Below are 14179 nucleotides of genomic sequence, written 5' to 3' on the forward strand. Positions count from 1 at the left end.
ACTCAGCCTCCCATGGGATTTCTACATGTTTTCTCTATTCTGTTGGAGCATCTGTGCTTTTAACTCAATCCTTATGTCTCTCAGTGATGACCCTCGTGCCTGATTTGGGACAACCATATAAATGTCCCTGCCTGCCAAAACTGCATCCATGGCATGGCTCTGTGGAAGGACACATGCAAGGCTCGCAGTGGCATTGAGGATGTGAGCTGGCATTGAGGGTTTGGGGAGGACAGAAGCACACTAATCCCATCTGTGACACCCATAAATACCTTCCCTCTGTCAGAATAACTTTACAGATCTTTTACAATGGCTCTGAGCCAGGTTTTAATTCAAATGGGCTGATAAGAAAGGGTTGGCCTGTGGAGGAGGTGATCCACTGATAGAGGAATTCTTTCTTCTTCAGAAGGTTGAAAAAACAACATCAGTGAGTCAGAAATATGGTGGGAGCACTCACAGCCCTGAAAGCTCACAAAGGATACAAACCTTCCCTTTTCTGCCCTACTGCCAATAGGTTGCTAAGCTGAAGGGAGCAGAATCAGAGAGAGAAAAAGGCAGGCAAACATTGCCCTATAGTGAGGGGCACTGCTTAAACCCTGCTTGTCAGGGCTGTCTCCTGCAAGGTGCTGCGTGCCCTGTGCTGGGTGCTGAACAGCAGCCCTGGCTCCTGCAGAGATAGGGCTAAATGAGATGCTGTGTCTGTTAGCTCCCTCCCAAGAGCAGCACAGCCAGCAAAGACTGTGCTTTCTATAGTAATGAAATTTTTTCATTTTTAAATCAGCTGTGGTCCTGTTTACTGTAAACTCCAGCATGCTCAAAATGTTTCTATCACAGTTTATTTAGGCTTCAGAGAGATTTTTTTTGAATCACACTTATCAAGAATATATTTTCACAGCAAGCTCTCTGAAATACAGTAAGGAGCTAGGAACATCTGATGCCCAGACTCTGCCATTCCCTAAGATATTATATGATCTGCTCATTCCCCATGCAGAAATGCTGTCACTTTTGTAGAATCCAAGCCAGCGCTTGTCTGATGCATGATACCTCACTTTGGAAGGCCTTGAACAAGACTATTTGTTGTCAAGATACTTTTACAAAAGCAATACAATTTCATGGGTTGTAGTTAAAATAATTCATACAGTTTACACTGCTCTGTGTGCTTTGAGATTTAAACCTGCTTAGCTAACTTAACTTTCATTTTGGCTTGAAACTTGGACCAGGGTGAAATGCACAACACAAGCCAGGTCTGAATTATTTGCTTTAGTTTTCTGAATGATCTCATTTTCTCACTACCCATAGATGTGAACAGAGGAAAAAAACCCCACCAAATACTTTTCAACAGCTGAAAACAACTGAACCAGTAAGTATAAAATCTGATACCAAACACAAAGCATTTCAGCCCAAAAGGAATATGGCTTTGGACTTTTATGAGCCACTGCAGCATATAGAGCTTGTCACTGCTGAAAACAAGCTCCATGCATTGTCTGGGGGGTTGGAAGCAACTGCTCTTAAATATCTTGCTTTACAAGCTGCCTGAGAAGCAGGAGGAGACAGAAAAGCTACAAATTTTGCCCTGTATTTTATAAAACATTTAAACAAAAGGCACAGGATGTGTGTGTTTACTGTCCCAAATCCTAGATCATGATCCACACCTATGATGATGTATCTGTCATTGGGGTGCAGCCAGTGTTATGGGCTGCCAAAACCACAGTGGTTACACCTGATCCCAGCATCCTTCCCCTATTTTCACAGGCACAAACCAAACAGGGAAGGTCAGGGCAGTCTGGAATCAGTTCCAAGCCAGCATGTTGTGTGTGTAAATGGCCTCTTTGCTACTTCACCTCTATGCCATGACCCAGCAGCCCGGATTCTGCATTATCCCAGCCTTTGGAAATGGCTGCATGCAGGTGCTTCTTCAGCAAATTCCCCCCACCAAAATAAACAGCCTCCCTTACTCTTTTAATCAGCTATCTCCTATTAACCTGCTTGATACCAAAAATTTCCCTTCCAAGTACAAAAAAAGGCCCACCAAGCCATGCCAGGAAAAAAGGGAAAATGTCTGGATCCAGCCTTTCTCACCCTGTTCAAGGCTCCCTGCCTGGAGCATCCCAGGGAGGGAGCATGTACACCATGAACACACTTTTGGATGGATTAGAACAAAAGGAATAATGATGTGGTGGCTGGTGTTCATGTGGCTCTGTTTTTTCTCAAGTAAGGGACAGGGGACCAAGGGCAGAGGGGAGGAGTCCAGTGCCCAGACATGGACACAACCAAGGTGTCCAGGGATCCACGTGGGAGCAGCCCTGAACTCCAGCCTCTGTGTAGCATCCTAGCAGAGGAAATTTGAGTTGCTGTGATCTATTCTTAACTTTGGCTGTCAACACAGGTTATCCTTGAAGAAGGGACTAGCAAAAGCACTTGTAAACCATAATTGCTTTCAGTGGGACCTGAGCATCTTTTGGGATCACTGGAGCCTCTCAGCAGGGAGCAGATACTGCAGGAGGGACTCTCCTAAAATATCCTGCTGTTCTGCAGACACCTCTAAAGCACTGAGCAAACCCAACTTCTGTTTATAGTTCCAGCACTAGTGATGGTTCCCAATAAAATCCTGGAATAAGTGTGAAACTCTACTTTTCCCATTCTGTGCTCCCCTTTCTGGTTGGTTGCATTTATTAGGTGTGTTAGTGACTTAAGGACATTTGATGTAAGTGCTGGGAAACCCTGGATTTACAACCATCAGGCATCACTTTCAGGGCCCACTATCACCTTTAGAAAAACATCTGCTGTAAACAGTTTTACTTACTCACATTACTAATAATACCATACAGTATTAAAAGATAAAGGATTTTAAAAATCCAATTTACTTGTCCTTCAGCTTGGCCAGTGAAAAGAATCAATGAGATTCTTTCAAGTGTCTCACTTCAGTTTGGAGCATTTTTCACTCACCAGTTCCCTCATGCTGATGAACTAGCTTTACAGGAAGGAGAGGTCTTGCTTAAAAAGCCCACCTGTGCACCCTGGAAATTGAAAGAAAATAAAAACTCTCAAAAAAAAGAGAGAGAAATAGGAAAGCATGAAAACATGTCTATTGATTTCCTTCTTATAAATACATGCTTTACAGAAATGAAACTGTTGCTGAATTTGACTGAAGGTCATTCTTCATCAAAAAAATAATAATAATGTAAGAACTTAATGGTTGAATCAAACTCAGTTTACATTAACAGGAGATCACTATTATGGAGTAATCTTTGATTGGATTAAGGATGTTATTTTCCTTTCTCAAGGTAAGATTTGAAATCCCTGATCATTAAAAGTAACTTAGAAAGTTTGGGTTATGGGCAAAGTTTGCATTAGCCAACTAAAAGATAAGAATAGGAACTTTGTAGCCTTCAGAAATGTTGACTCTAACATTGACTCTAACCCCAAGGGCTCGTTATTCTGGTTTATGTGTTCGCTTTGGGCTGAAAGGGAGAAACCAAGAGAAAGTGATTTGAAACAGATTTATGGATTTTTGTACCTTTACTTTCTGTATAGCTCAGAGTGGAAACTGGGTGGATGCCAGTGTGTCTGAACTCCCTCCAGGCTCTCCAAGGCATCCTGGAGCCCCAGGTCCCTTCAGCCCCTTTGATTCCCAGCATCACTCACCCCAGGGCACAATCCCTGGCCATGGAGGCACCCAGCATTAGGAAGGTACCGCTGCTGCTTGTACTGAATCCTTTCTGCCCCATTCACCCAGAAGCTGTTTTCCCTCATCATTTCTTCCTGTTAGAGGTTTGCTCAGGAGCCTGCAGGCTGCTGGCAGCATCCATTCCCTTTGGGATGTGCCTGGTTGAAGCCTGGGCACAGCCACAGATGCCCATTTGTGCTGCCCATGGCACGAGGACCACCCGTGGCAGCACTGGCTCCCAGGCTCTGATGCCAGACATTATTGTTAAATGCCCAACATGATAATCTGGGATTTTATTTTTCCCCCACCTTGCATGCTGGCTGTAATAAATTGGAGTGATACTGTCTCAGGCTTCCTCTGTGCTTCTCCTGAAGCTTCTATCTAAAATCCAGCATTAGCAAAATGTGCCTCTGGAATAAGGCCTCATAAAATATTGTTAGGATTGCTAGGCAACCCAGAGGCACGCTGGGAGCTGAAAGGAGCCTTAAGTGGGCGTAGCGAGCCTGTGCTGGAGTCTCAGATGAAAAAGAGAGGGTATTCTTTGTGTCTCCATGCTGACAACACTTTGCCTTTGATTTTCTTTTGGAAAGAGGTTGAGATACACTGCTTCCAAATGCACAGAGGTACATATCTGTGTAATTGTTGCTGCGGCGGCCTCTAACCTCAGATTAATCAGCTGGATGAGAAATGCACCTATCCAGGGCTTTTCAATAGCAATAAAAGTAAAATGAAGTTTTTATGGCCATGAAAATACCCATATTCCAGCTGCTTGCATCTTCCAAGGGCTCATTTTGTGAGAAAGAGAGGCCGTGCTCAATAAGAACTTGTTTTATGAGGCCACTGAGGCGTTACCTCAACCCCTGTGCACGCTGCAGTGGTGCTTAATGCAAACCGACTCTGGAAGGAAGGGAAACAAATAAGCACACAATTTATTGGCAGGGTCTAGCACAAGTAATCGGCTATTTGCAGATACACACACAGGAATTAAAGGAAAATTGAACTGGGCTTGCAAGAACTTTGGGAGGAATTACTGTAGGTGTAAATAGCTGGGGGTTACTGCTGATTTTGTTAGCTTAGAGGCTAAGGGGAGTTTCTGGTTTAGCCCTTCCTGCCTTCACCTCGAGAGCAGGAGGTGCTGCTCTCACAATCGATATTTCATCTCTCCAGGAACACCTTGGCTTGCCCAAAGGCCCTTAGCCAAGCAGGCTCCAGTCCTTCCTCGGGCATATCTGCTTGCTTCCACCCCAGGCAGCACCATGCTGCACCTTCCCTAGAGGAAACCCTGGAAAAGCACACACACACAGCAAACACAGCACCCAGGTCCTGAAGCTGTCCTTGTGTCTGGCTTTTGCTCCTTCCATCCAGCATTGCCAAAGGCAGATCCTGGTGGCAGGTCCTGCAGGAGGTGGATGTGCCTCTGCTGAGAACAGCTGTCTGTGCCAGAGGCCAGCCTTCCAGCCACGCTGAGTGTGCAATTTGTTTCCCAGGGCTTGATTTAGCACATCATTTTCTGTTAAAACAGCCAGTGGCCAAGCTAAGACATCTGTCTGCTCAGAGTCTGTCTGGCTCCTCCATGGGAAGGGCTGCTCCCACCAAATCCTTTCCAGAGGTTACAAACTGCTCCCCCTCCATCTCCAGCACTCTTGGGTGACTGAAATCCCTCACTCAGACACTCACAAATCCCACCCTGCTTTCCTCCTGTGCTGACAGAGGGCTTTGTCTGCCCTGTTACTGGTGCAACACATTTCATCAGCACAAATGGAGGCACTGAAAATTAGTGGTGAGAGGAGGAGATGAGGATTTTTGTTCATCCTTTGTCAATGAAAACAGCATCCAACACACCTAGATATTCCCATACAACACAGAAAGGGACTGTTATAAGGTAGATATGCATTTCCCAAGACTATTAATAAATCTTCCCATGAGGCTGTTGTTGGCATAAGGCATCATGGACATATTTAAAAGATGTGTAGGTGTGTGACTTAGGGATGTGGTTCAGTGGTGAGCCTGGCAGTGCTGTATTAATGATTGATCGATGATCCTAAAGGTCTTTTTCAACTTAAATAATTCTACAATTCTATGACCCTTTCTGTTGGAAGCTGCTCTTGAGCTTGATCTTGGAAAACAGAGAACTGATGGGAACAAACCTCAGATTTTCTCAGTATTGCAAGGTTTCTTACATAACTACAGGTGGTCTAGATATAACTACACCCTTTATTACTCATGTCCCTTTCTAGCCAGATTTAGGTCAGGAAAGAAGTCTGTGAGGTGTTTATTCATTCCTGGCAGTGAAGTGGGCAATTTTTCTGCTCTGTTAACATTGCAGGTCTCATGATACATATTGGCCCAGGCCAGAGCAGTTGGCACTGCCACTCTCTGCCCCTCCAGCCACAGGATGCTGGTGAGTCACGAGGAGCACAGTGGGATTTCTCTTGCAATCTCCTTTTCCTTCCCCAGTCTCACAGGTCAGTTTTGGAGGCACATGAAATTGGGCCAAACCTGGGCTTTCTCTCAGTTTTCTCAGCAAAGCTCCCTCTTCACAGTGAGCCAGAGATGGGCTGGTCCTCAACATTTTTCTAGCAGTTATTTTAATAAAAAAGGTGGCAGCTGGAAGTCTAAGAAGGATGGGAGCCAGGCACCTTAAGAAATTATAATTGCAGACTTGGAGCAGTGTTAAGAGTTAACAGAGAGATATTTAATCCAATTCTCAGCTTCTATTTTAGGATCCTTTTAACTTTCAAAATCAAAAAAAAGGAAGAGGGGAGGGGAAGAAAAAAATAATCTCCATCACAGTGCAATTTCTTAAGCTTGTTCACAGCCCAAAGGTGAATTTTTGTTCATGTGAGGAGTCTGAAGAAAATCCATTCAGCTGTTTCAGAGGTTTCAGAGCATGAAAGCAACATCTGGTTCAAAAATCAAAAATAAAGAGAAATTCCCTTTGCTCATCAGAGACAAAATGGGTTTTGGTTTCACACCTCTGATTTGGTGTATCTTGAGATGTCCCCTGGAGAAAGGTAGCCATTTCTGCATTGATTTGAAGGGGATGAAATTGTGTTGCAAACCCCACAAAAATTATGGTCAGCCAGACAGGAGGGCAGGTGATACTCACACCTCCACTCCCATCCAGTCCAACACAACATGGGCCATGGCCCCTAAATTGCCAATTTAATTCACTGCAGGAAGGTCTCACACAGCCTGCTGCCTCCTTTGGGGTTTTTTTTTTGGGTCGTGGTGTGATTTTTGGAGCGTGGTTTGCTGTGCTCTGCGCTGTGCTATAGATGGCACTGCAGGATGGAAATTGCAGCCTCTTTGCTCTGGAATAACAACCCTGGGCTGTGGTGGCTCCTGCAGCTTGTCCTGGCGGAGGAAACCAGCTCAGATCACTAATTTCTGCACCTCTGCCGGCAAATTTCACTCCGTTTGTGTTTAATAACAACACAAACATGACCCCCAGAATAGAGAGCAAGTGTGACAAGGAAGCTCTCTGTAAATTAAAAAAACACAAATGCTCAAAATCCACTGGCAAATTTAGCCATCCTGTTGCAACACAGGAATATTTTGCATTTCAAAGGAGGCAGGCAGTTGATTTCTCTGTACATCACATCCATGATAAGACCCTGCCTGTACTGAAGTTCTGCTGCTGTGAATGAAAGCACAAACTCTCTCATCATCCCATCGGTATTTATAAGGATACTAAAGTCTACCCAAATCTAACCATGTACAGCAATTTCTTCTGCTCTCTTTGTAGAGTTCCCTGGAGTTCTGGGACTAAAAGTAAGAAAAGAGGCAAAATCCAACTCAGGTCTGCAGAAGGAGATGCAAAGCTGGCAGGAATAGGGATGCTACGGAGGAAATCAGGATGGGAAGTGAAGAATATCATAAGCAATTACAGCAAAATGCTTTTGGAAAATCCCTCCAGGTACCCAGGTGCATCTGTCGATGCTTAAACACCTTCAGAAATCTGGCCACCAGCCTGCTGCTCCAGATGTTAAAAAGCCTCCAGCAATCAGAGAAGAGTAAAAGGTGTAAGAAAGACAAATTCCTTTTGCCACTGGCAAAATGAAAGGAAAACGCAACTGTTTTAAGGATTTGTGTGGAGAAAACTGCAGACAATAAATACCAGAAGTTGTCCTTGTCTTCCTTTGGAAAATGATGCTGGAAGAGGATTAGGTACCTGCAGAACTTTGTTGTTTCATTCCAGTGAACTATCCAAGAGCTCCCATCCACCTGGGCCATCCCAGGACTGGATGGATGAGCCGCTGCAGCTCTCCCTGCCAAGGAGCTGTGCAGCACTTCTCTCTTACAGGAGTTTAACGTGCTCTTACACATCAAGAGGATTCAAATGACAAGAATGAAGGGCAGTAGGCAACCTCCTGGTTTGAGATTCTGATGAAATGATGTCCTGGCACATCCATCAGACTGTTCTGCTGTCAAGAGAACTCCCAACTCTGGAAGATGAGTGTGTTTTTCTTTTACAGTGCTGGGAAAAAAAGCAGGAAAAGAAGAAAAGCAGCTGTCCTCAAATCTGACTACTACACAAATGTAACTTTGAGAAGAGATACATGAGATGAGGGCACAAGTGCACCCAGCTCTGTCTGAAGGCATGGGAGTGGGGTGAAGCCTGCACTGTGTGCAAGCAGACCTGGGGCTCTGCAGAGCACAGCAGGAGGGACAAGACGAAAGACTGAAGGAAGATTCATTCCTTGCCAGCAGCATATGTAGACTTTGTGTGCCAATCCCTGTGCATTCATCTCAGAGAAGCAGATGCAGACGTGAGTGAGAGGGAGCAAAGTGTAAATCTGAGCCTGCATGGAAGGAAGGACCACGGTGAGGATATTTGTTAAGCGCAGGGCTGGGGGGATGCAGGGATGCAGATGCTGATGTTGCCCAGGCAACACTCACTTTTGCAAGGCGCCCCTTTGTCTCTCCTGATTTTTAAGTGTGGTTCTCACTCTAAAATGCAGATTCTCCAAGCTGTTAATAAGACTTATTATCTCCTAATGCTCTTCCCCTGTTTCCTTTTGGAGGCTGTTCACAGCAGCGCTGCTTGTGACTGAGTAACACAGGAAATTAGTAGCAGCTCTACAGCTGTGGCTGCACAGGATGGGAGAGGAGATCTCTGGAGAGAGGCAGAAGCAAGAATTGGTGTTGGGGTGGTGGGTGCAAGACACCCTGAGCTGCATTTCCCACCCCACTGAGCAAACAGTGGCTGTGGAGCCAGCAAAATTTAGGGGAAGGATGAACCTTTACCAAAAGACTTGAGTTTAACCTTCATAAAGTCTTCCAACTTTCAGAGCCCTGATAAAGTTGCACATGGTGTCACTGCTATTGCTCTGTGCTGACTGCAGGGTTTCATGCCCAGAGCACAAGATTTAATGCTGCACTATCCCCAGCCTACATTTCTGTGCAGTGCCCACTGTTTCCTCCCTCCAGAGTGTTTTCAAAACTCATGGCTGACATCTCCCAGCAAGCACTGGGGACAGTCAGTGTTTTCCCACTGTGTCTCATTCTCCAGGATGTTGTACCCTGGTTTGCACTAATTATGAGATGCTGATCCAATTATTATGGAGCAAAATTGCCAAGTGCTGGAAAGAGCACAACAAAAACTGGTGAAGTGGTAAGCTTGAAGTGAGGTGGAAATAATACCTGCTCTGTATGGGAGGCCAGGATTTGCTAATTGGACATGGCTAAGGTCAGTAAGGTGGAGTGAGGAGAGCAAGACTGTGAGGGGGATGAAACTACCCTTCCTGATGAAGGGGCAGACAGGAGATTCATGGGAAAATTGTGTCTCTGCACCTTCTAACTAGAAAACAGGACTCAAACACAGTGAGAGAGGGATCACAGCAAGCAAGAAACCTCACCTGCAAGAGTGGAGGTAGCACAGGAAGAAGTGGGGCAGCTGGAGAGATGTATTTGCATTTGGAGTGGGGATGGATTAAGACAGAGCAAAAGCAGGAGCTTTGCTGCCTTGTGAAAAGCCCCCAGATTTCTTCTTCACCCTAGCCTGGGTGGCTGCCACAACCCCACAAGTGCAACAGCCCCTCCAGGCAACGTGACCTGCCCTGTGTGGGGGACAGAGCTGGCAGCAGCCAACTTGTTTTCATTGCTACGTAGCATTTGGTCGCCCTATTTTGCTGCTTTCTCTTTGATGCAATGAGCCTGTGGGGAATAAAGCTCAGTGGGAGATTGCTTACGTGGTTTCTAACCCATTAGTTTCTTTTATTGGCTGTTGCCTCAATAAAAAAAAGAAGAAGAAGAAAATCAAGGAAAAGTAGTTCAAGGTGTGAAAACTTCATGTGGCAGAAAAATATATAAAAAGTTATTGGCTCTGTCCCCCTTGGCTCCAACCTCAATCTTATCACCATGCTGTGCATTTATCCTTCTATTATGACACATAATGACAGGGAAATTCTAGCAAGTTCTATGCAAAAAGCCAGCCTGCTCCTCTCCCCTCCACAACAAGAAACTGTCCTGGCTTGAGCTCACATCGTTGGCATCTGATTTCAGCCTAGCAGGGTGTTTCAATACCAATAAACATCTTGTTTTCATGTGAACAGCCACTTCAGCTACATTCTTTCCCATCTTTTGTGAGCATCAAAGGCTCCGTGTAAAACTTTTTATTGATCACATAAATAGTAGCTCTGCTTCCCTACAGGCTCCGTCTCCACCAAGTATTTTGATATCTGGAGAATGAAAGGTTCAATAGAAAACTGATTCCCTTGGCTTTCTGGGACTCTGAACACAGGGCTGCTGGTTTCTGCTCTCCTTGGCAGAGCAGGGTCTGGGGAGGAGAGTGGGGGAGCAGGGAGGGAAAGGTTTGGCTTGCTCTGGCTGGGTTTGAGGCAGTTTTTACACAGACACATTTTGTCTGCAACAAAGGCAGAAGTAAAGCCCCTGTGCAAAGAGCTGGGAGTGATCATTAAGGATTTAATTGGTCTGAAAGCTTCCTGAAATACTAAGGAGAGACTTAAACCACACAACTTGGAGCAGGAAGCCTCCCAAGCTGGAAAGCATGGGTGGCTTTGCTGCCTAGGGGTGCTGGTATCGTGTACTGGGAGGTCACTTGCCCTGCTGCCATGCTAAGGAATTTCCCAGGGATGGGATGCCTTGGCCCTACCAGGGCAGCGAGGAGCATCTCCTTCACATCCCTGGAGAAGCTGTCTCATGTCTCACAAGCAGAGACTGAGACCTCTGCTTGCATTCCTGCAAGGCGCTGCTGAGATACGGCAAAGGACTGCCCCAAAATCCAAAACACAGACGGGATCCTTCCCATCCATGTCCTGGCTGTCAGACCCATTGCACCGTCACCTTTTGTGCAAATGAAATACAAAACCTCCTCAGCTGCAGCCATGCAGAGCTCACGGGGAAGAAGATTAATGGGAGCTACCAGAGAGCCTCATCAGTCCTAGTTCAGGAATCAGAAATCCCAGTCAAAGCCTCTGTGACTCACGGCTGTGCGCTGGCACAAATTCGACCTCGTTCGGATAACGAAGGGCACATCCTGTTCAGAGCCATCTCACAAAACCTCTGTGACTGTGTGTTTATCACACCAGGCTAAAGGGCACTGAGGACTTTGCTGACCTTGCATGTGGCAGAGTGTGACAGCCCTGGAGGCAGCCGGGCTGTGCCAGTGGCTTTGGAAGAGCCACGATGGCAGAGGCAGTGAGTGCCTGGAGCCCTCTGTGGCTGGAGGGGCCCAACCCAGCCCAGCAGCCTGGGGCTGAGCCACCAGCAGCTGCCCTTGACAGGTATGAAGGCTCCACTCCTGTCAGATGCTGCACTCTCAATTAATTTGAATAGTAATTACTTGAGATCCACATGCCTTGGGGGAAGGAAGGGTTTGTGGTGTCTGTGCTCAGCTCTTGGGGCCAAAGAACAAATTTATCTCTAACTCCTGAGGTCCTACCAGGTACTCTGTAGTGACCCTCTGATAAACTCTCCTTGTCCTTGGAGAGGAAGATACTGAAGTAGTTGCAGGCTGGAACTGGGTGGCCAAGCCAAAATCTAGCACTCATTTCACCTCAAGTACCTAATCCTGAGTACTCAGAAATCCACTTCTCAAAGCCTTACCTGCAAGAGGGGATAATGGGGAGTTATGGGGTTTTTGGTTTGCTTTGCAATTGGAAGTTTTGGGATTTTCAATAGTTTTTTGTACAGGGAAAATCTGCTTGCAAACTCAGAGGTGAAGCCTGTTGCCACACCAATGTTTCACCTCCTCTGCTTCTCATACAACTTTATTTGTAGGGTGGTGATAATGAGAATTCCACTGCTATTGATTTTTCTTATAACATATATAACTTTGAGACACTGTAGATATTGCATGGACTTTGGAACAAGATAAGAAGAGGTAATCACATTCACAGTATCTCTAGCCCTTTAATTAATCTGGACAGCAAACTCTAGCTGTATTCCTAGAGCAGACTGACTACCTCTCCTGAATATTCTCATTTTCTATGCAAATGTGGAGATACTGGAGGTAATTCAGCGCCCCACAGGGATTTAACTTCTGACATTTTATTCTTATAAGAGAAAATTGTCATGGCCCTGCTTGTTTGATACTGACTGCTGCACAGCTCTGTGGAATGGGCTGGAAAACAGAGAAATACAGGCTTGACTTATGCTAAAATAGTGAGCAGTCTCCCTTTCTCAGAACAACCTTAAGATGGAGCAAAACTGCCAAGCTGTAAGAATGTACTGCAGAGGGAAAATAGTAGAGATCAGAAGAGGGTTATGGCCCAGCTTCTCAGAGACCTGATTGTGGAAGAATTGTCCCTGAGCATTTGTTCTGGGGTTTGCAGAACATTCTGGGATCCCAATTCCCCCCATCATCTCCTGGGAATGGCTCGTGGAGGGTGAGCAGCTGGAGCCAAAGCAGTGCCCTGAGCTCTGGCCTGCAGAGCCTCTGGGAAATGGATTTATAGAAAATTCTCAAAGCTTGACAGAGGGCTCACATAGTATGCATCTGTATGCAAACCTAAATTTTAGTTAAGGTGTAAAACTTAGACCCATGAAAAGTAATTTTACATAATTTACTCTAAAGCATTTACAGCATAGCATAACAAAATCTAATAAACAAAAACCACTTATAATATATTCTAAGTAAAAATAATTAACTTCTAATTATAATAATGTAAATTATAACATCTATATTATCTCCTAAAACTAAAAATAAAATGAAACTTTTCAAAACACCTCTCAATTATCCAATCTCTAAGTCAGAAAATACCTTAGCCCAACAGATCCCACTGCTGCCTCACTCCCCACCCTTTGCTCTGGTGAAATCAATGGATTAAATGAGCACAAATGAGGCTGGAGCTGGCTCCTTGTGCTGGGGTGAGGCAGTGAGGAAGCTGGCCCTGATACATCCATCTGAAGCCTTGTATTGAATCGCAGCTGACAGCTCCAATAATGATAATAGATGTGGCCAAAGCTGCCTCCTATTTGGAGGAGGCCAGGTTCCTCCTCGCTGCTCTCAGGCAGGCTCACCACGCTGCCAGCTCTCATCTCCCGGGCATTCTGAGGGGTCCAAAGGCAAACCCTGCTCCTCACACTGCCAAAGCCCAAAAGGATGACAGACTATGGCCTGGCTACCCCACACAGTCAATCCAAGTCCTCGTGGGGGTCTTTGCAGGAATCCCCCTAGGCTCATAGCCTCTCTAGCACCCCAGGATTCACTTTTAATTTAATCTAAAATTCCCTTGGCTTGGCCTAACATAAGAAATGATACCAGAGGGATGCCATAAACACATCCCACAAAGCTCTTTTCCAAGCAGAGGCTGCTGCTGCAGATCCAGCCAGCTCCCAGCCCACAGAGCCAAGGACAAGTGCCAAGGACACCGAGTGGATCCGGGGACACGGTGTGGACATGGCTCTTTCTGAACTCGCAAAGCCAGGCTAAGCTAACCCAAAGCTCAGTGACACAAAGTCAAGCCACATCAACATGAAAGGCCTCAAGAAATAAATAAAAAATCATGCAAAAAACTTCAAGCATCTGGACTTCATTATGGTATTATCCATGCACACATGCTGAAAATCCCTTCGGACGCTTCGCCCCTGCAGCCAGCCATGCTGAGTTAGCCATGCCCAAGCCCTGCAGAGGGGTTTAGCAAGGCTCAGGTTTTATCCCATATCCCAAGCTCTGCTGAGCTGGGGTTGTGTCACTAAACAAGCTGGGTCAGGTAGCAATGGAGTAGCTCAGGGATGTTTATAAAATAAAGGGAGATGAACCCTAAAGCACAGGGCATGCCATGTGTTTGGGGAGTTAAGTCAGCAGGGAATAAATTGGGCTGCCTGCAGTAAGTGATCCTTCAGGGAAGAATAAAGCAAGGAAGCAGCTGGGACAGGTGCCTGTCCCTGCACGGGGTCCCCAGCATGTCCTGCTTCCCTGTGTTTATGCTGTGACAGGGAGCTCACCAGAGCAGCCTCAGGTTTTATGGTGTGTACACATTATTAGTGCTTCACGAGTAAATAATGTCATATTTCATTGTTTATTGCTGAAAATGCACAGCAAAAGGC

The sequence above is a fragment of the Fringilla coelebs genome (assembly GCF_963513975.1).
Source record: "Fringilla coelebs genome assembly, chromosome: 16".
Taxonomy (NCBI): Eukaryota; Metazoa; Chordata; class Aves; order Passeriformes; family Fringillidae; genus Fringilla; species Fringilla coelebs.